Below are 20,878 nucleotides of genomic sequence, written 5' to 3' on the forward strand. Positions count from 1 at the left end.
AAATATATTATGTGACAAAGTGGCTTTCAAAGATAAGTTACATCATGGGTTTAGTAGGTGCTAAATAGGAACACTGTCACAACCCCGTGTAGACAATACAGTCAAATTCATAGGCTCACAAATCCTTTGTATTTCAAACCTAAACTTGACTTTCAAATTAGTATGAACACTAGTTGACTATTTTTTGAAGCAATACTACTTGACTTCAAATCAGTTCCATTATTGTAACTCATTTAATGGAGTTACAACCTTCTCAAGTCACAAACATGAAATGCCTGGCTTGTCTTGTAAACCAGATTTTAAGATCAATTTCCCTCAGGATTGTTTATCTGAAGAGACTGCTTCTGCAATTACTTTCTGAGATGAAGTCCTGTTGAGAAGTAACTAGAACCAGTCTGAATACAGTTTATATAATATGTGACTTTAAAGAAGGCCACCAAGATTTCTAGTTCTTGTGAGATGGTCTTTATCTCATTAGATCTTGTAAGAGAACAAACAGGCCTCAATGGGACTTCATTGTCTCACATACTCTAATGATTTTGGCAGAAGTAATGCTACTCCACAGTGATACAACTGGACATGGTTGAGGCCCTTTTGCAAAAGTGTTTCACTTCCAAAGTTATTGCCTGCCGTCATTTGTGGGACCACAGTGCTAGCAAAAAATGAACAATAGCCTAGAGAGCATTGTAGTTTTGTTCTAAAGGGCTGTATACACATCTTATGCACATTTGTCCCATGATGGGTAAACATGGCATCCCCTGGTATGTTGCAAGTGAAGATATGCCTACAATATATTGTCACAACCTAGGTGTTCACCTTCTTGGGAAATGGCTCTGAAATTCGCCTTATCCACCTCCACCTGGCAGTTATGTTACATTTATTTGTTACACAGCATGTTTCCAAAGGCTGTGCAGAGGTCTCTATTGCAGCAGGTCCTTCATGCCTATGAGTGGTAGTAAAAGGGCTTCTTATGTGGTCTACACAGATTCACTGTCCAGGCATCCCCAAAGCCCTTGTGGTCTCTTTCCTTTGGTGGAATAATATGCATGCATTGTCTTAGTGCCTGTATGTTCATCTAGATCAACTGCTACAAATTTCCCCTTCATGAGCCTAAATGCTGCTACCTCCTCCTTGTCAGTAAGCATACTACACATTTGGGTTGCTGCCCCAGTCACCACAATCTGAGCTAATCGCCACACAAGGTGCCTCTGGCCCAGGCTGTAGTATTTGATCTTGAGCTGAGGCACTGTTTAACTTTGCTGGACTTTGGCATATGCTTGCAGAAGACGTCCTATGTTGCTTAACTGTTCAGCTTTTTACTTTGATCCTTGAAAAGTTAGTAGGGTCTTTTTAAGTGTGGGATTATCATTTGACTTGGTGAGACCAGGCATCTAGCCACCACATATTTCATTGTTTTTTCTGCCCTGCAAGGTGACATTGAGTTGTGGTCTGATGGAAGTTGTGTTGGAGATTGAAGATTTACTCACTGACAGTGTCCTCTGCAGTACCATTCTGTGTAACAATTGTGGCACTCAATGACTTAGTGGTGAGCCACAACTGCTGTTTGGGCATTGAAGGCATAAGGGGATGTACACATGTGCCACATTCTGTATCAGAGATGATTTTGCTGCTAATTTTTTTGTCCCTACCACCCTTTTGTCTTCATGCCACCTTTCTTGGAGAAAGTCAGTTGTGGCTTAGTGGGACTGGTATTGGAGTGTCTCAACTGTCATTTGTGTCAGTTGTGACACTGCATAGCATCTTTGTGTGTTGTGATGTGATGGTACAATTGAGGGTACATGTCCTCTCTGTAGGCCTGCCACTGGTTGTATAAGAGGAAGTATTTGTCATATACCATCAGTATCATTGTTTGTGCTGCTAATGTTCATATTCAACACGGCAAAAGCTGCTTCATGGCTTGGATGCATTTGCTATTGGCGAAGCATTTCGTAAGTAGCCTTCTTTGCTTTTTACGAGGTGTGTGCAAGTGTCAAGAATGAGCTGATTGTCAGTTTTGTAAGTATGTGAAGAGGTGTCTTCAGGCAGGCAGGTGAGTGTAGTGGCATCCGTTTTTCACAGGGTGTGTTGGTGTTCTGAGTTGCACATACTTCCAAATGATATAATACATTTTATTATGATTCTCTATCCAAAGCATGATGGTATGTTATTAGTAAGATGAAGATTGACCCACATGTGACTTCCTCCTTATAGAATGGATCCTGTTTTGGGCTCATCTTCATTTCCTGAATTGGGTTGTTCATGGCCTGTGCTGGTGTTTCTTCATTTTGGTGGATTAGTTGGTGGTTTAGTTTCCATTAACATTACCATTCCTGTGGCACAAACTGTATATTGTATATTTCAGCCAAGCTCTGTTAAGGGTTGTTATATTAGTGTTAGCAAGAGTTGTTTGGTCAAGTAAATGAAACAGTTGTGACTGTGGATGTAATGTGGGGTCTAAATGGTTTATTTAGGTTTGCTGCATGGGCTTCCTGGGAAATTAGCAAGGGTACAGTATTTCCACCCTGTTTGGCTGTTTTAGTTAATAGTTGGCTTCTGTACATGCCCATGGTTTGTATTTGGGGAATGCATTTGTTTTGTACAAGGTTTGCTTGGGCTGTTTTGAATGCATTTCATGACTGATAAAGGCATTATTTTGGTGTATGATGAGTATGCACCTACATACAGCATTAATGCACACTGGAGGTTTCTCATTCTTATAATTTCTTTGTTGCCACATGCTTTCATATCAGTGTATCTATATTCATATTTGACCTTGTGCTGAAGTGTGTGCTGCTCATTAAAGTATTGCTTGGGTGTGATTTGCAGACAGTAGTTCTGCAATTTGTTTGCCTTCATCTTGACAACTAAACAGGGAGAGAAAGAAGTACTGTGAGAAAGGAGACAGGAATATAAAAAGGAAGACTAGGGTTGTGACTCAAGAAAGGGAGGAAGTAGAGGTGGAAGGGAACGTAGCAGGACAAAGGGGACCAAAGGAAGAGGAGGAGCACAAATGAGAGAGAAGAAGGAGGGAACATTATATAGGATGGGAAATGAAGCAGGAAAATAATGGGAAAAAGGAAATAGAGATGCGAATACAAAACAGGGAGGACGAGGGATACGACTGAAGCAAGAGCAACAGAAAAGAATGAGAGAGAAGAAAAAGGGGAAAAGGAGAAGTTCTAGAAAAACAATATGATTAGATGGGGAGAAAACACAAATGATAAGAAGAAAGAAAAGATCTAGAGGAAGGGTGAGAGGTGAATAAAGGTGCTGTGAGGGGCAAAGGAGAAGGAGAAAAGGTACATGATAAAAAGCATCCTGAACTGTATTTTTATTTTTTTATTTCTTGGCTAGGAGGATCTCCTGCAAGGTTTCCTTTAAGGGGCTGCTCTTGCTTGCTGAGCTTGCTTGATTCAGGCAATAGTGAGGCTGGTGTGACATAATTTGTCAGGTCTGCTTTTGATTTGCAGTCCAGCCCTGTTGTATACATTTTAGACAGTAAATATTCAGTAGTGCTCTGCAGGATAACATTTAGAAGAAGAGATCCTGCTATGCTTAACATTTAAATAATGATATGTGTGCCAGTCAAAATCCAAGTTTACAGCTAATCTTTAGTTAAAAGCAGATGCGGACCATCCTAAAGGGTGCCGGGGCCCCACTCCTCCATCTTTGTGCAAACATGAGGAGTGTCTGTCAGGCTGAGCAAAGGTCAGCCTGAGAGACACTCGTCATGGCAGGTCAGACAGCAAGGCGGTGTACTGGTGCTAAATGAGAAGATGCCTGGTTATCTGAGCTGAGTGGAAGATTTTACTGCTCTGCATGACTGTTCTCCTCAGCACGGCAAAGCACTTGGCAGTCCCCCCCTCATGAGACTGGGGGGCATCACTGATAGACTCAGTCGTATATTGCCCAGGGCTGAGTGTCCATCAGTGACAATTGTGTCAGAGTGGGGTGGGGTCATCAACTCTCTCTGACTCCCATCACACTCTGTGACTAGTAAGGGGGGTGACAGTCCCAACATGCCAGGAATTTCAGAGGCTTCCCTCTTCCACCCAAAATCACTGCTGTGGCCCAGTAAGTTTTTCAAATTTTTGTTAAAATGTTTGGTGCACACATGCATGCATGTGTGTATGAATGTATGTGTATTGGTGGGTACATACTGTGAATGGGTGTGTGCGTGTGGATGTGCTTGTGAATGGTCGGTGTATGTGTGCATGCTTGTAAAGTGAGTGAGTGCGCATGTAGATGGGTGAGTGTGAACATGTATGTGTGGGCGTGTGGCACCCCACCTATGCAATGCTCAATTTATCGCCTGCCACTGAGTAAAAGATAAATGCTGCCACTGTGATTCCACAGGGCCTAACATGATTGTGAAATGTCACAAAGAAAACCAAACCATTACATTTCATAATAGCAAAGAAACTTATAGACACAGAAGACATTTGAGGTTAACGTGACAATCTAAATATCACAAAACCTAAAAAAATTAATGTTCCGATTCAGCAGAAGTAGCTTGGCACACTACAATGCTGAATTCTCAGAAGTCAAGAGGATTTCGACACAAGACAAATTTAAGATATGAGAAATGACTGGTATTGGTATGCAAAAATGGCTCAACTATAATGCATTTTTTAAAAATCTGTTAGTTATTTAGCAGCTAGATTTTTTGTGATTTGAAGTTATTATAATACTGAAAGACAGTGCACAATGGATGCAGGGTTAAAGGGTGATATGGTTTTGCAAGCAAGATGCAAATTTCCACTGCTGTGAATTGCCAAAAAAGGGCTTATAAACAAAGTAAAAATTGTTTCAATGGAACTTTATTGCATGATTCTATGTTCTCGATTTTTTTGGAGTTTTGATATCAAATATGCAAACGTTATAATTTAAAAATGGCTTGGATCATGCAAACATGATGTAGTATACCTGTAGTGGTAGGGCCGTAGTGTTTTTCAGGTAGTCAATCACAATTTGCTCATTTTGCTGGATGCATCGAAACGGTCACTTTATGTACAATTACTTTAAAATAATTTGGAAAAGAGGTAGTAATAATAGAAAGAATCAAAATACAAACTTGGGGACTCTATCAAAGGATAGTAGTAATACGCATCTGCATAAAGTGCCAGATGTCCTCTCTGACATCCTGTCACTTATGCTGTGTGTTAGACCTGTCAGCCTCAGGGTGGTTTTCCTCCAAACTTTTTGCCTGCTTTGCCTCACTTTTGCTGATCTGTTTATGTTGGCCTTAGGACTCTGGGGTGCATATGCTGTCTCCCCTAAAACATGGTAAATTGGCTTTTTAAAATTATTTATAAGTCCCTAGTAAAATGCACTATAAGTGCCCAGGCCTGTAAATTAAAAGCTACTAATGGGCCTGTATCACTGAGTGTGCCACCTACTTAAGTAGCCCTTTAAACATGGCTCAGGCCTGCTGCAAAGCCTGTGTGTGCAGTTTGACTGCCATGTCGACTTGGCATTTAAAATCCCATGTCAAGCCTTGAACTCTCGTTTTATTACATACATCATCCCTAAGATAGGCCATAGGTAGCCCTAGGGTGCTATGAAGTTGAAAGGCAGGACATATATGTTTAAGTTTTACATGTCCTGGTAGTGAAAAAAAACCAAATTAGTTCTTCACTATTGTGAGGCCTACCCCTCTCATAGGTAAACATTGGGTATTCCTCATTATATATAATAAAGTGTAATTCCTGATTGAGAAAGAGTAGACCTGTCATGTGTAATACCTATGGAATTGCAATAATAAATCCTCTTTAATGATAAAGTCAGATTTGCTATTACCATTTTGGAAAATGCCACTTTGAGAAAGTTGGCATTTTCTTGTTCTTAGCCCTTGGTGCCTACAGCCTGTCTCCAATACATGTCTAGACTGGAGTGACAGCTGGTTTCCTGCATTCCCTCTAGAGCGCCTCACAGAAAGGAAGGGTAGGTGTAACTGAGTGGCCATCTGCATGCTGATGGGCCAGCCTGGGCATGCTGGGAGAGAGAAGCTGACACTTACATCTGAATCTGCAGTGTCCTGCTGCCACACAAAGGACTGTTTAACCTTGTGGTTCAGAACTGATGCATTGCTACATTGCCAGAATTGACAACAACACATTGAAGGCGCTACTCCCCAAAACTAAGGTGCTGATTTCAGCGGGCCAAGGTTGGTCTGACATTTCATATCTGACCTGGTCAAGGGCAACCAGATAACCCCGATTGGCGCTTTATATTTCTAAGCACTATATTTGCAGATATTCTCTAAAAATGCATAACTCTATTTCTACTTATTGGATGTTTGTTGTTTTGGTCTTGTTTCCTTCATTAAATTAAGCTTTGTTTTTCTAACCAGGTGTGGTATGTTTTTGTGTGATGTTTTTACTGTTGTACTGTTTTAAGAGCTGCACAGATACTTTACACATTCCCTCCTATATTAAGCTGCCTGCTCTGTGCCAAGCTACCAGAGGGAGAATGCAGGTTAATTGATGGTGTGAAACTGACTTATCCTGACTAGGATTGTGGTCTCTAGTTGGACTGGGTGCATACCTCTACCATCTAGAGACCCATTTAGTAACACTGCCTCATTTAGAGTGCAGGGGGGTGGTGCCTTAAGGATAGAGAAGCCGCTGCAGGATCTATCATCTGAAAGACTCTTGTGGTTAACCAGAATCTGGTGAAAATTACATTGAAGAAGGCACCCAATTTAGGGAAGCGTATACGATGCCTTTTCTGTCAATATACTTTCTGTCTAGGTATGCATTGTAATCTGGAAATGTGCACCATATACTGCAAGCAAAGTCCCAAAGCAAGAAGCATTATTTGTGGTATTTCAGTACAAGAATTCCAAGTTTGGATAGCGTCTTTAGAAACAACTTCGATGACTACAGGGTGAACATGCTAGCATGGCACTGGGCTCCTGCAACCATGTTTCCAGGCAGGTTGCCTGCAGGTCTGGATCAGGTACAGAAGCCATTCTGCTTAACATTGTGCTCTATTTGCATGAGGCCTGGCCTTTCAAACTGGACTATTTCTACTGGAGGACGTTAAATCCTATTTGCATATTGTTGGTCTCTGTCTTGACTTTATCAATAGTGCAATAGTGGCCAGAAAACAATGGGCTGGAATGTGCACCAAGTAATTACCAGTGACTGAAATACATGTATGCATTCCACCCATCACTTTTTTGTTTGTCTAAATCAGACTTGGTTCTCATCCTCATTATGCCCCTTGACTCGAGTTGTGCTCACTAATGAGGCAAAAGTAGGCCAAAACATGCCTGAAATTGCTTGTGTTTCTGTCTTGAGGGTACCTGGCATGGCATCTAGATTTGACTACCTTTAGTGGAGCAGGGCCAAAGTTGATTTGCTTATGGATAATTTCTGGCTGGAAGATGTAGAGAGCAAAAATGCAATTACCTGGAAGAATACTGTAGCTCTAAGGGCTGAGATTAAATCTGGTATTCTATGCATCATGCTTATGTTCTCTACGTGAAATGCCCTACGTGCACTAGGTATCCACACCTAGGTCCAGTGCTAATTGTGCTATAGGACTTATCCTACACCTCAAAGATGAGGTCCAAATTAGTCAAAACCTACAGAGGTTTTTTGTGTTCCCAACAAGAGTGGAACTCCCCTGGCAGTTTGAGTGGGAATGTTCCTATAAGAGCAAGATTAAGGCGGTCAATATGAACACGGTAGTAAACACCACACCACCACCGGCGGCAGTAAAAACCACCAACAGAGGAGCGGTCCAGACTGCCGAATAATGAACCAACTGAAACACAGGCATCCTGAAAACCACCCACCGGCAGCAGAGGAGTGCCGACAACGATAGCAGAGCCAGCCCACAGGCCGACAGAAAGGCCCAACCAGCCCATCACATAATGAACCACAAGACTGCCGTCAGTTCCGGGGTGGGAACCACCGCCACGCAAAGCCAGGCAGAAACGAACCAAATATAAGGAAACACTCACAGGAGGCTAACACAACACGCCGAAGCAGACATGAATAGAGAGCTGCAGATCATGCCAGCCCTTCTCCTTGCCATATACCTCCACAACCGAGCCCGCTGACGAAAACGACGACAGTTAAGTACTGCAACCTACAAAACAAGGCACAAAAAGGGCACAGTTACATAGCCACCCACTCCACCCACCCTGCAACACACCCACAACCCTTCACAGCAGCACAAGCCATACACCCGACAGCAAGAGGTACTTACCCGACACAAGGCAAATCCAACCTGTACAAACTACATACATGTGCCCCACACCCACAAACAATGAAACGATAGACCAGAGATCCAGAGTGGTCCGCCAAAACACAGGCCACACATAAACTTCTAATTCAGCTCTCTGAGCAGACGAATTGTAAATAAGGCCAATGGCCAGTCCATAGTGCTACAAGTCCCATGGGCCACAATGGCCCCAATCTGACTCCCACAAGTGCTACGGTACTCCACCTCATAGGGGCAACAATGGGGCATCCAGGCACCTCAGGGAACAGCGGCAGGGGTAGTGGGGGTGGGGATTTACGACAGGGTGGGGCTTTGATTTGCGTTCGGAAGGTGGAGGGAGTTTGGGTTTGGCCTTAGAAGGTAGGGGACTGTGCTTGGACCGGGTGGAGCCAGACGGAATTGCCTCTGCATGGGGCCTCTTTCTCTCTGGGGAAAGGGCATAAGAATGTGAAGGGCGGACAGGGGCGGGCTGTGAGGTGGAAGGAGTGGAAAGGGCAAGGAGGTGTGCACGTTTAGGGACGAGACGGGGTGGGCCAGTGGGTTGGAATAGGTCAGCACGGGAGAGGAAAAATGTCTTTGGTGCAATTGGGTTGGGCCTGGAGGAAGGCGTGGGAGTGAAGGTAAAGGGTGTGGTTGTAAGTGGTGTAGGAGTGCGTGTTGTGGGTGCAGGTGACTGAACAGTATGCTGAGGTGTGGTGGTTGTGTGATGGGTGGGTGGTTTGGTGTTCTTGTGTGTTTTTGGTGGGGGGCTGGACACAATGGGACAAGACAGGCTGCCAGTGTGTATGTAAGTTGTTTGGGTGTCTGCAAGTCTGGTGAGTGTGCTGCATGTGTCAACTAAAGTATTTGTGGTGAGTACAGGTGTGGTGTCTGGGGTGCATGTATGGATGTGTGCTATTGTAGTGACTGCAGGATAAGTGTCAGCAACAGTGAATGGAGGTGCAGTGCCTGGGGGTGTGTATGTAGAGGGGACAGACAGGGAGGTGGAAGAGGTGGGCACACTGGGGGAAGTGGATGTTGCTGTGTGTGCATGTGTCTGTTGGCTGTGTGAATGGTTGTGGCGGGAGGTGTGGTGCTTGTGTTTTGAAGTGTGCTTATTGTGTGTTGAGGTGTGTGCCTGCATGTCAGAATGTGTGCTTTGGACGGGTGAAGGGAGTGGGGTGCTGGAAGGGGTAGAGGAGGTTGGAGGGTGGAACGGAATGACCAGGGACACTGGCTGCTGTCAAATAGGAGTCCAGAGCCTGAAAAGATCTCTGTGGGCCAGATGCAGCACCGTGAATGCCATCCAGATAGGAGGAGGTGTCGGAGTCACTACCTTCTGTGGTAGTTGCCTCCCCCCGTGGTACTGCCCTCGCCCTTCAACCCACTGGTCCCCTTGGCGTCGGACAAATCTGCCTCTGAGGATCCGTGGGCCGCTGCATCCCCACTTGCCAGTGCCTCAGCTCCCTCGCCAGATGATGCTGATGTACACAGACAATACAAGATAACAGGGAGGGAGAGACAAAAAAGCAGAGACATTTGTAAATAGCTGAATGGAGTGAACATAGTGGTTCATACATACACTCACCCAGAAGACCCTCAAACAGGCAGCACCTATCGCTTTACCCATGGCTATGCCCCTGACTATTGCCCAGAACCCTGCTCTACAGACACTCCCCAAACAACTTAAGGAACCAAAGTGTAGGAGACCTGACCAAAACACCCCTACTCCCCACGAGTCCCTGCAACTAAGCAGCATAAACTCAAATGCATACACAGACATCCATCAAGGGTCAGATATATGGTATGTGTACTCACCCCCTTGTGACTGCTGTGCAGCCCTCAAGCACCCATCCAGGTGTGGGTACCCCACCGCCAGGATGCGTAGCATAAGGGGGGTCAATGCCCGACGAGCACCCCTCCACTGTTGGCAGGACTTCCCCAGCTGTGCCTCGCAGATTTTTCGCGCCTGGCGCTGCAGGTCCTCCCACCTTCCTGCAGTGGGGGCTCCGCCGGTTGTAGAGCCCCAGGGTCCGCACCTCCTTAGCGATGGCATGCCAAAGTGCCTTCTTTCTGGTGGGCACTTACCTAAAAGGGACACACAGAAAGGTAACACAGAGGTTAGGCACTGGCCAAACTTATACAGCTGGTTAACGTCCACCATTGGACAGACAGTACAAACGGACTAACAGCACATACACACGCAGCATGTCAGGATCCCTGGCCCATCCAGGGTCAGAGGTGCACACATGTATGCTGCCAACACCAACCATTACACACATCCATGGCCCCCAATCCTCCTACTCATCTGTACCTCTGGCAGTCCGTAGAGCTTGGCGTACAGGGGCATGACCAAGAGCCTCTCCAATTCCTCTTGGATGAAGGCTGGGGCACTTTCCCCTGCAACACGTGCCACTTCCATGACCAGAGGCAGGACACAGCACTACACTCAGTGGAGTACCTGTTTGCACAAGATCAGGGAGTCAAGTGAAGTTGGGGTGACAAGTTTGCGTACGCACCGTGGCGGTGTGCACCGTCACCGCCGGCGGCTATTATGATACGGCAGAATTCCACATTGACATCCATGTTAACCAATGAATTTGCGCACGGCGTTAAACACCGCCTTACGCTGTTACGTCAACTGCTAGCGGTATGAGGTCACTTCCACAATGACAGTTCAGGATTACAGGGGGCAGACATTTTGGCAAAAACTACGCATTTATAAAACTTCCATCTGCACAATGGAGGCCCAACTGTTCCCGAAACACACATATGCATGTGACAATTAACATTTCCTCACCTGAAAAGCCCTGATCTATCATTGTGGTCAAGTTGATGTTATGCCATACACATAATGCATTTGTGTTGAGACAATCAAGCTAGCAGTTCTCAATGACTGCCAATGTGTGCCCATGTATGTGTGTTGCTCACACGTGTTTCCAACTCCTCCTAGGTACAGAACCTTGTGGCGAGGAAGGGCCTGATCGGTGTACAGACCACTTGTGGAGTTGCAGACCATGGTGGAGCGTAACATCATAATCAATTACACTCACCCGTGCAACTATTCTTGAACTTTGTGCATTACTGGATCCTGCACTAACTCCGGCAAATCGTAATCAGCATGCCATCCCTACTGAGGTGCAGGTGCTTTCTGCACTCCATTTCCTGGCCAGGGGCTCATTTCAAGTGACAGTGGGCATGGGTGCTGTTTTTTCACAGCCTTAGCATTAGCATTATACTGACAAGATTCCTGAATGCATTTGTACGACACCAGCAGTCCTATGTGAGGTCTCCCCATCAAGTCGGACTTCTATGCCTTTGCCAACATACTCCATGTAAAAGGGGCCATCAATGGCACACACATACCTATAATCCCCCCAAGAGTGAGTGAGCAGGTGTACAGAAACAAGAAGAACTTTCACTACATGAACATTCAATTGGTGTGTAAAGCAGACCAGTACATCACACATGCGAATGCCATGTTTCCTGATTCAGTCCATGATCATTTTGTGCTGAGGAACAGTAGTGTGCCACAGAAGATGGAACAACTACAAGAGGACAGAGGGTGGATCATAGGTAGGTGTTTCTGTCACTTATTGCCACCTTGCAGACAGTCAGCCTGTCTGCCTCTGAGGCTTGTCATTTTAAGTTGTGTTGTTAACCTTTTTCTAGGTGATTTTGGCTATCCCAACTTAAGTTGGCTCCTGCCACCAGTGAGAAATCCTGGGACAGATGCAGAGAGGAATTACAATGAGGCCCAGGGATGTACTAGGAGGGTGATAGAGCGCACAATAGGTCTCCTGAAGGCTATATTTCGTTGTCTACATATCTCTGGCAGTTCCCTGGCCTATAGGCCTGAAACGGTGTGTAGAATAGTGGTGGCCTGCTGCATGCTGCACAACGTGGCTGTGAGAAATTCTATCCCCCTCTTGGAGGAGGAGGGTGCTGTATATCCAGACCAGCGTCCTCAGAAAGGGGAGGAGAGTGATTGTGATGATGAGGAAGGGGAAGATGTAAATTCGAGGATCCAACTGATACAACTCTACTTCCAGTAACTATGTGGGACTATTGGATGAGATTGGTGTCTGTGCATCCAACTGTCAGTGTGCCTTGTCATGTGGGGGGGGGGTTGGAATATACTACTTGCCACTGTGTCCAGGTATCCATAGGACAGAATACACTTTAGTGTTTTTTTCTGCACATATTTAGGCACAACAACATGTAAGGCGAGTGGTGCATTCCATGCTACTCAGGTACAAATAAAGAAGTTGTCAACCAGTTGCATCCATACTTCACTTTGTTCACATATAATGACAGGGGATATTGTAACTGGTGTGATTTATGTTTTATTTGGTGCAAGGATTAAATCGTGAAAATTACAGTGATGGCAGTGGATCAATGGTGGTTATCTAAAATGGCAACATGGTGACAGCATTGTTGTCAGTATTGGCAGGTCCATCCATGCTTAGATGAGATTTTAAATATTGGTAGCACTGTTTGGTGGTTGATTGAGTGGGATAGTTGGTGGACAGTTGATTGCAAAATCACTTCTTAGAGAGCTTGTTCTTGGCAGGTGTTCCTGTCCCATATCTTGGCCTGAGTGTCCGTTTGGGTGCCTGTTGTTGGCCTGTAGGGGATGTGATGGATGCCCCCTGTGTTTCCTCAGAGGGTAGTACATGTGAGGTTGCTGCTGATGCTCTTATTGTCCGGTCTGTCTCCTGTGCTGTAGTGGGGGGCTTCCTGTTCTGTGTGGGCCTCAGGCTGTGTTTGGACAAGCTGCTGCAGTGCACCTGCTATGCTGGCCATTGTGGCAATATGCGGTTTCCACTGCTCCATGGCCTCTTGGTGGTGTGCTTGCTGCATCCTCTGACTCTGCTCCAGGGTGGATACTATTTGGGCCAATCTGTCCTGGGTATGGTGGTAGGCTCCCAGGACCACAGAGATCCTGGGCTGCAGCATCCATCCTGTGGCCTTCCCCCTGGGCCCGTGATGCCCTCGCACTGGGCCTGGCCCCCTGTGCCTGTATCCCCTGCACAGGTCTGGCAGTACCACTTGTACTGGGGCCATTTTCTTCCTGCCTGTTGGTAGGGGGTAACTGTGGCCTATGTACTTGTGTTCCACCAGTCTGTGGCCTGGATACACAGGTGTGGAGACGGTTGCCCTGGGCTGATGTTATTGGCTGGGTGGTAGGGGTGTCTGTGGTATCCTGGGTGGGGCTGCTGGATGGTGACAGTCCAGGACTGTGAGAGGGGCCAGCCTACTCATCAGTGCTCAGGGTTCCATCCCCAGTGTCCTGTGAGGTGCCTCTGTCTCCCTGTGGGGCACTGGCACTCCTTGTCCTGTCCGTCAGAGTGGCATGGGTGGTGGTGCCTGTTAAGGGAAATGGACATATCTGTTCCATTTGCATGGTCGGATGAGGGGCAGGGGCCTGGGCAGGTTTGTGCAGCTTACACACTTTGGGGCCATGCAGGATGCTTTGGTGGGGTTAGCATTGCTTTTAGCTTGGGATGTGGAGGTGCAATTGTGGGTGTTATGGGCCATTGTGTTTCCTTGCAGGGATGGGTGGCTGTGCACAGGGGGAGGGATGTGGGTCTGTTAGTGGGTTTGTGGGCATGCAGGGTGACTGGATGTAGTGATTGTGGCCTTGGTGAGGAAGTGGTCCTGGTGGGTGTTGGAGGGTTGGGGTGGTGCATGCATTCCAGGTGTGATGGATATGGGGTAAATGTAGATGACTTACCTGAGTCCATTCCTCCAATGAGTCCAGTGAGTCCCTCAGGGTGCAGGATGGCCATTACCTTTTCCTCCCAGTCAGTGTATTCAGGTGGTGTTGGTGGAGGTCCTCTCCCAGTCTTCTGGACTGCAATGTGGTGCCTGGATGCCATGGCCCTGACCTTCCCCCGCAGGTCGTTCCATCTCTTGCTGATGGCGTCCCTGGTGCGTGGATGGTGTGCCACTGCATTGACCCTGTTGACAATGGTCTGCCATAGCTCCATCTTCCTGGTGATGGGTGTGTGCTGCACCTGAGAACCGAATAGTTGTGGCTCGACCTTCAGGATCTCATCCACCATGGTCCTTAGCTCCCTTTCTGTGAAGCGTGGGTGTTTGGGGGGTTACATGGTGAGTGTTGTGACTGGTGTCTGTTGTGGATCTCAGTGAGGGTGCTCTTGTGTGGTTGGGTGTAACTATCGTGGATTATGGCGTTCGGTGTCTGCTTCTGGTGCTCTCTGTCTTCGCTGGCCTACTTTTGTTGCAAAGGATTTTGGGGTGTGTCTGTGAGTGTTTTATGGTGTTGTGGATGTGTGTCAGGTGTGTGGGTTTCTAAAGTATCCAATGTGTGCACTTCTTACTGTTGGGTCCACTTGCCACCCGTGGTGGTCTGCACCGCCAATGGTCATTCGGCCTCCACTGACCGCCAAGTTGATTTGTGCATCATTATTTGGAGGGTCGGGTGTGGGTGTGCTCGGCGGTGGCGGGTTTGGAGGTCCAGCATTTCCGCTGACAAGGTCCTGGCGGAGACTGGTGATTTTTGTCGGAATTTGATTTTTGGTTCATTATATGGCGGATTTCTGTTCACCGCCGATGGCGGTCTTCTGTTCACCTTCGCCACGGCGGTCAGCGGTGTTTACCGCTGTGTTCATAATGACCACCTAACTCTGATTTGCATGTGGACAGTCTTTTTGCTAGAGTGGCGTAGCTGGCAAAAAATGGCGGACTGCAATGCAACCTGAGGAATAACAGTCGCTGACATTAAATTAAGTAGTTGTCAGATCCACTAAGAGTGGTTTGTTTAAACAGATGTGGGTCCCATGCTCCCTGTGCCTTGTACCATTGTACTTAAGCTGCACATCACTGATTCGGCTAATCCATGGGAAACTGTTCTTGGATTATTTGAGTCCTGGCCTGCAGTGGACCTGGCCTGTCTGTGTTAGACCTGTCAGCCTTAGAGTGGTCTTCCCCAACCTTTTTGCTTTATTCCTCCATTTATTTTCTTGATCTCATTTTTGTTGGCCTTTATACCATGTGTACTTTACTACTGCTAACCAGTGCTAAAGTGCTTGAACCCTCCTAACACATTTTTAAAGAATGGAATATAGTTAATCCATTTTTGGATTCCAATACCAGTCATTTCTCATAACTTAAATTTGTCTTGTGTTGAAATCCTTGTGACTTCTGAGAATTCATCATTGTATTGTGCCAAGTTATTTCTTCTGAATTGGAACACTCATTTTTTCTTCACTTTTATGAAAAATAAATTTTAAGCTTGCTCTGTGATGTTTCACAATCGCCTTAAGTCCTCCGGAATTACTGTGGCAACATTTATCTTTAAACTGGGTGACATTGGCTCAAACCCAATTGGCACATTTAATTTACTTGTCAGTCCCTTGTAAAGCCATACTCCATGTGTTAAAAGCTATTAGTGGGCCTGCAGCACTCCCATTATGTAGTCTTTAAAACAAGTCTCAGGCTTGCCGTTACAGCCTGTATGCAGTTTACACTTTCATTTCAGCCTAGCAAAATAAAGCTTTTGCCACGAGTAAACCTTTCTTTTTAATACATATGTCACCCCTATAGTAGGTCCTAAACAGCCCAGAGGGTAGGGTGCAGTGTATTCAAAAGATTGGACATGTATGTTTAACATTTACATGTACTGGTGATCAAAAACTCTTAAACTTGGTTTTCACTATACATCGGCTGGCCTATCCCATAGGATAGCATTGGGTTAACGTATTACATTTATTACGTGGTAACTTTCAATTTGGAGCAGGTAGAAAGGTCAGTTTGGTGTAAAATAAATTGTAGTTCAAAACACTCTTCAATAGTAAAGTCAGATTTTAAGTCACAATTCTGACAATACTACTTTTAAAAAGTTGGCATTTTCTTGCCCCAACCATTTGATACCTGCAACCTGTATTCTGGGTCACATGATTAGGTGTAGCTGGCAGTTGGTCTATGTGTATTGCTCACAGGCAGTGAGACAAAAATGTACAGGTGTTGGCAGGATGGGCCATCTCTACTTGATGAAGGGGACGAGCTGTCACTTACCATACTTGCACATCACAAAGGCTTTGTCTGAGCACACTCACAAAGGGTTTGACACTAGTCTATTATGACCCCAAAAAAGCTGAGACCAGAGCAGTGAAGCAGGAAATTCCAAACACCTCTGGGGGTGGAAACCCTCAGAACCTTTTCCTTCTACAAAATATGCATGAGGTATAAATATTAAACACTCAGACCTCACTCTTGAGTACACCTCTGTACCTTGGAAGACTGTTGAAGACTGCTGTGCTGCTCTGCAAGAAAGACTGGTAATCTATTACCCTGCTGCCTGAGTATAAGGCCTGGACCTGCATCTTGATCTCAGGGCCACCAAAGTGACTCCAAGGCTAGTTGGCTGTCCTCTTGATCAGAGCCTCTGGGACAGAAAATGCTCCAACCGCCTTGAACTGAGCACCTGGACTCTCTCTGCTGTGAGACCTACCCCCCAAGTGGTGCCACCCAGTAATGGACACTTGGAAGAAGGGCTGAAGGTGCTCTGCCAGCACAGCTGTGTCCCTGGGCAGAACTCATGCAGCACAGTGCATTTCCTCGCAGCTTCGCTTTGGAACAGCCTCTGTGCGATGCATCCCCAACACAGTACTTCACATCACACCACACAGTCTCCTCAGACCTGGTGCTGCACATTGCATCCTAGGCCCAGGCCTCAGCATGACAAGCATCTTGTTGACGGACTCCTCAACAAAGATGCAAGACTTGCATTGCAGCCCAGAAGATTCTTCTAAACCACAATCACAAGCCCCTCATCAACAGCTTCCTCGATGATGAAGATGATGATGATGATGATGCAGGACATTACCTCACCTCGGTTTCTGCCCACAGACCTAGCAGGAAACAGGCTACGTAATTGAGCTGGTGGCAATGCTGTAGCCCGCAGGGTGCACCAGCACCCTCGCAATGTTCACTGTCTGCACAGTGGACACTGGGCATTGCGAGGGTGCTTAGCAGGGGGACCCCTGCACTGCCCATGCCAAGTTCATGGGCACTGCAGGGGCCCCTGTGTCCCCCTGCACCTGTTCTCCTCCAGCCTTGAAACCATCATTAAAAAGGCTGGCGGAGAACGAGGTCGTAATCCGCAATATGGCAGATAACGATCTCAGCCACCGCCACGCCGTCGGGATCATGGATCCTGGCGGTCCAGGTGGAACCCGGGTAGTCTGACCACCAGGGACTTATCTGGCGGTCAGTCCCCCACAGCAGCGGCGGTCCTAATGGCCACTGTGAGGCTGGTGGTCTGAAGATCGCCAGCCTCATGATGAGGCCCTTTGTCCTGGTCCGATGCGACCCAATAACCCCAGTTGGCACTTAGTGTTTCTAGGTACTTTTTTCACTTAAACCCTTTAAAGTTGCCTATCTACAGTTCTATTCACTTGATGTTTTTTGTTTTGGTGTTAATTTATTTAATTTTATTCGACTTTTCCAATTTGTTGTGGGATTTCTCTTCTGTTTTGTTTTTGCTTTATTACAGTTCAGAAATTGTGGTTACAGTTTTAGTAGACAATGTTTGATCTCCACACGATTGATCTCTGGCCTAAATTAGCTTAACAGGTGGACAATAAATCGACTAGAATGTACCCCAAATTAATGAACAGTGGCTAAGATTACTGCAAGCACTCCACCCATTCTCTTTTGTTGTTCTAAAGAGAGTAACTTCAACATCCAACCACGTTTGGCTTTATTGTAAGTTGTGGTGGTTAAAGCATTGTTTGTACATAAATGGAAGTCAGGGGATAAATATTTTTTGTTAAGAAAAACACATAAAAAATCTCCTGTAGATTTCTTGCCAACATTTTTTATTCAGGATACCAACAAACACATGCAACTTATTTGTCCTTCCTGGGCTCACTTGGAGAGATGCACTGATCATTTGACTCAAGAGTTGCATTCTGCTGCCAACTGATGCACTGTCACTGATGTAGGCCCAAAATGTTTTGGGCTCCACAACTGACCTAAACACCAGCCAAATAAGGCCCCCAGAACACAGACAGATATATGTTTAAATGTTGCTTCATTGCCAGAGTTGTTAGATTCTCCACAGGACTAGGTAATATTCCTAGTAGTGGCAGGCAACATGAAATGTTGAAACGGAACCACATTAAAAAATATGGTGTCAAGATTATAAGGATTACAGAAATATCATTGACAGAATATCAAAAGTAAAAATATAATTTTGGTGTTGTTTTTACTAGAGCAGAATCTTCTAAATTACAGCCACAGGTGACAGTATTTTTCTGAGTTTTAACTGAGTAAAACATTGATAACTGAAGTCCTATATTTTAATGTACTAGGGGAAGGTTTTATTGATTTTTATTGTACTTCCACCTTCGGTCCATTTTTAGAGGCGGTCGGTGGCAAAACTGGTTGCTTGATCCCCTCCTCTCATATCCTTTCTTGAGCAGCTCAATTTTAGATGGCTTACCAGTTGGGCCCTTTCTCCTCCCGGTGGAGTAGTGCATAAGCTCGTCTCGGAGCACATAGATTGCAGCCATTTTTTCTCTTCCACATTGGCACATTTACTGACGCCATCTTTGGAGGTCAGCGGTCTAGCCGCTTGACTCTCCTGAATTTGGAACCCATTTAAAGCTGGCGATGCTGCCGTCACACAGCGGACACGTGCAGCCGGCGTGCCAAAGGCGTGCCTAAGGCAAACCCGTCTGCACCCATCCACGCCCGACCGGGCCCAGGGACCAGCACCCATGCCCATTTCAGTGCGGATAGTATATCCTACAATGTTGAGTTTCTGCACTCACTCAGACCAGATTCAGTAGATGTGATGTGATGGGCAAGTGGATTTTAGGAAACCTACCCTGCCCTGCACTGGTTGCCATGGTCACCCTCAGCTGTCAGCAAAGTCCATCCTTGTGCCACGTAAAGTCCCACATCTCTGGCCACTCATAATCTGAATATCAACCTTCTCCTGAGCGAGCAGAGACCTACAGCTCAGTTTTTAACGGAGACTTGGCTCCATGAGGGCTCAGCACCAGATGGAGCTTTAGCTTTGCCTAACGCCTACTTAATAACAAGGCTTGACAGACCCTCTGGGAAAGGGGGAGGAATTGCTATCATCTTTAGGGACTCAGTCAAGGTTACCTCCTGTCCCCTCCAGTTGCCAGATTGTGAGAGTATGTCTTTCGCTATTTTCTTAAACTCTCAATATAGTTTCTCTGAGGCTCTAGTATATCGTCCCCCCGGCCCAGTACAATATTTTCTACAAGCTTTCCCAGAGCAAGTTGCCAAATGAATATGCAACAAACCAAATATCACAGTTCTCAGTGATTTTAATATGCATGCAGAGAATCAAGACAATGCTGCAGCCAAAAGACTTCTGTTTGATATGAGGGATTTAGACCTCACACAATTGATGATAGGCCCTACACACAATAAAGGTCACACCATCGACCTAGTTTTTAGCAATGCAGACGGTTTAACTGCCTTGCCTCCCATCCCTCTGGCTTGGTCGGACCAGTTTTTAATTTCCTTTAACCTTCACATCTCAGCACCGGGCAAATCTTCCCAAATTATAACCCAGCCCTTTATGCATTGGCACTTGCTTAAGGTCAGTGAGTGGATTGGTATTTTAGAGAGTTTAAAACCTGCCTTGAAGGGGAATATGGCTTGTTCCTTAGAAATATTCAATAATTGGTTAGATATTGCTCTCCCTTATACGTCAAGGACGGGAGGTCATCCGAAAAAGAGTGCTCCTTGGTTTTCCACCCACCTTCGTCTATTAAAGAGGGACTGCAGACGTTTGGAAAGAAAATTGAGAAAATCCTATGATATTTTATTTAAAGAAGGTTATAGGAAGGCTATCATACGGTTTCATGTGGAAATTAAAGCAGCACAGAGTGCTTACTATGTGGCCAAAACAGAACAGTGCTCTAACTCCCTTAAAGAAATTTTTCATTTACTATAAGAAATTGCCCTCTCCTGTCCACAAATTGAAGCAGTAGAAGCCCCTTACAAACATAGTAATGACCTAGGCCTATTCTTCCAGAAACAAATCTCAGACATTTATTCAGCCTTCCCGATAGGTACTCACAGTCCACAAGTTTCAGGTGAGCAATGTCCAAATGTTCCAGTGTTCACCACATAGACTGTCAATACTTCAGGACTTTTATAAACAAGAATGTGTGACTCATACTGAGTCAAAGTACATATTTCAAGGTACAGACCCCTAGAACACAGAAAGAAGGGATTTGTCAAACATTGTCCTGTAGAATAGGCAAACATTAAAGTGGTTGATATCATCAGCCTGAACCTTATCACATACTACACCAAAGTAATCCAATGTCACATTATCCAAGATACAGACAGATGGTAGTACAACAGTCCCTGATCACAGGGCCCTTATAATCCAATGGCCATGCATTTGGTGGCTGGTGGTGTGACACAAACATATGCCAGTGTTGTGGCACAGGCAATGTGGCCTATGACGATGAACCACATCCACAGCTTATGAACAAATGATGCCACAAATGATGCATTAGGCCCACAACAGGCACAAATTAAGTCCACTGTGCACTTCTGTACCTCTACCCAAACACTGTCCAAACTCTCTTGGTACAGGTCTCATACATCTAAACTCTGCAACCTACATTACCTGGAACAA

This window comes from Pleurodeles waltl, chromosome 4_2 (assembly GCF_031143425.1).
Source record: "Pleurodeles waltl isolate 20211129_DDA chromosome 4_2, aPleWal1.hap1.20221129, whole genome shotgun sequence".
NCBI classification, from domain to species: domain Eukaryota; kingdom Metazoa; phylum Chordata; class Amphibia; order Caudata; family Salamandridae; genus Pleurodeles; species Pleurodeles waltl.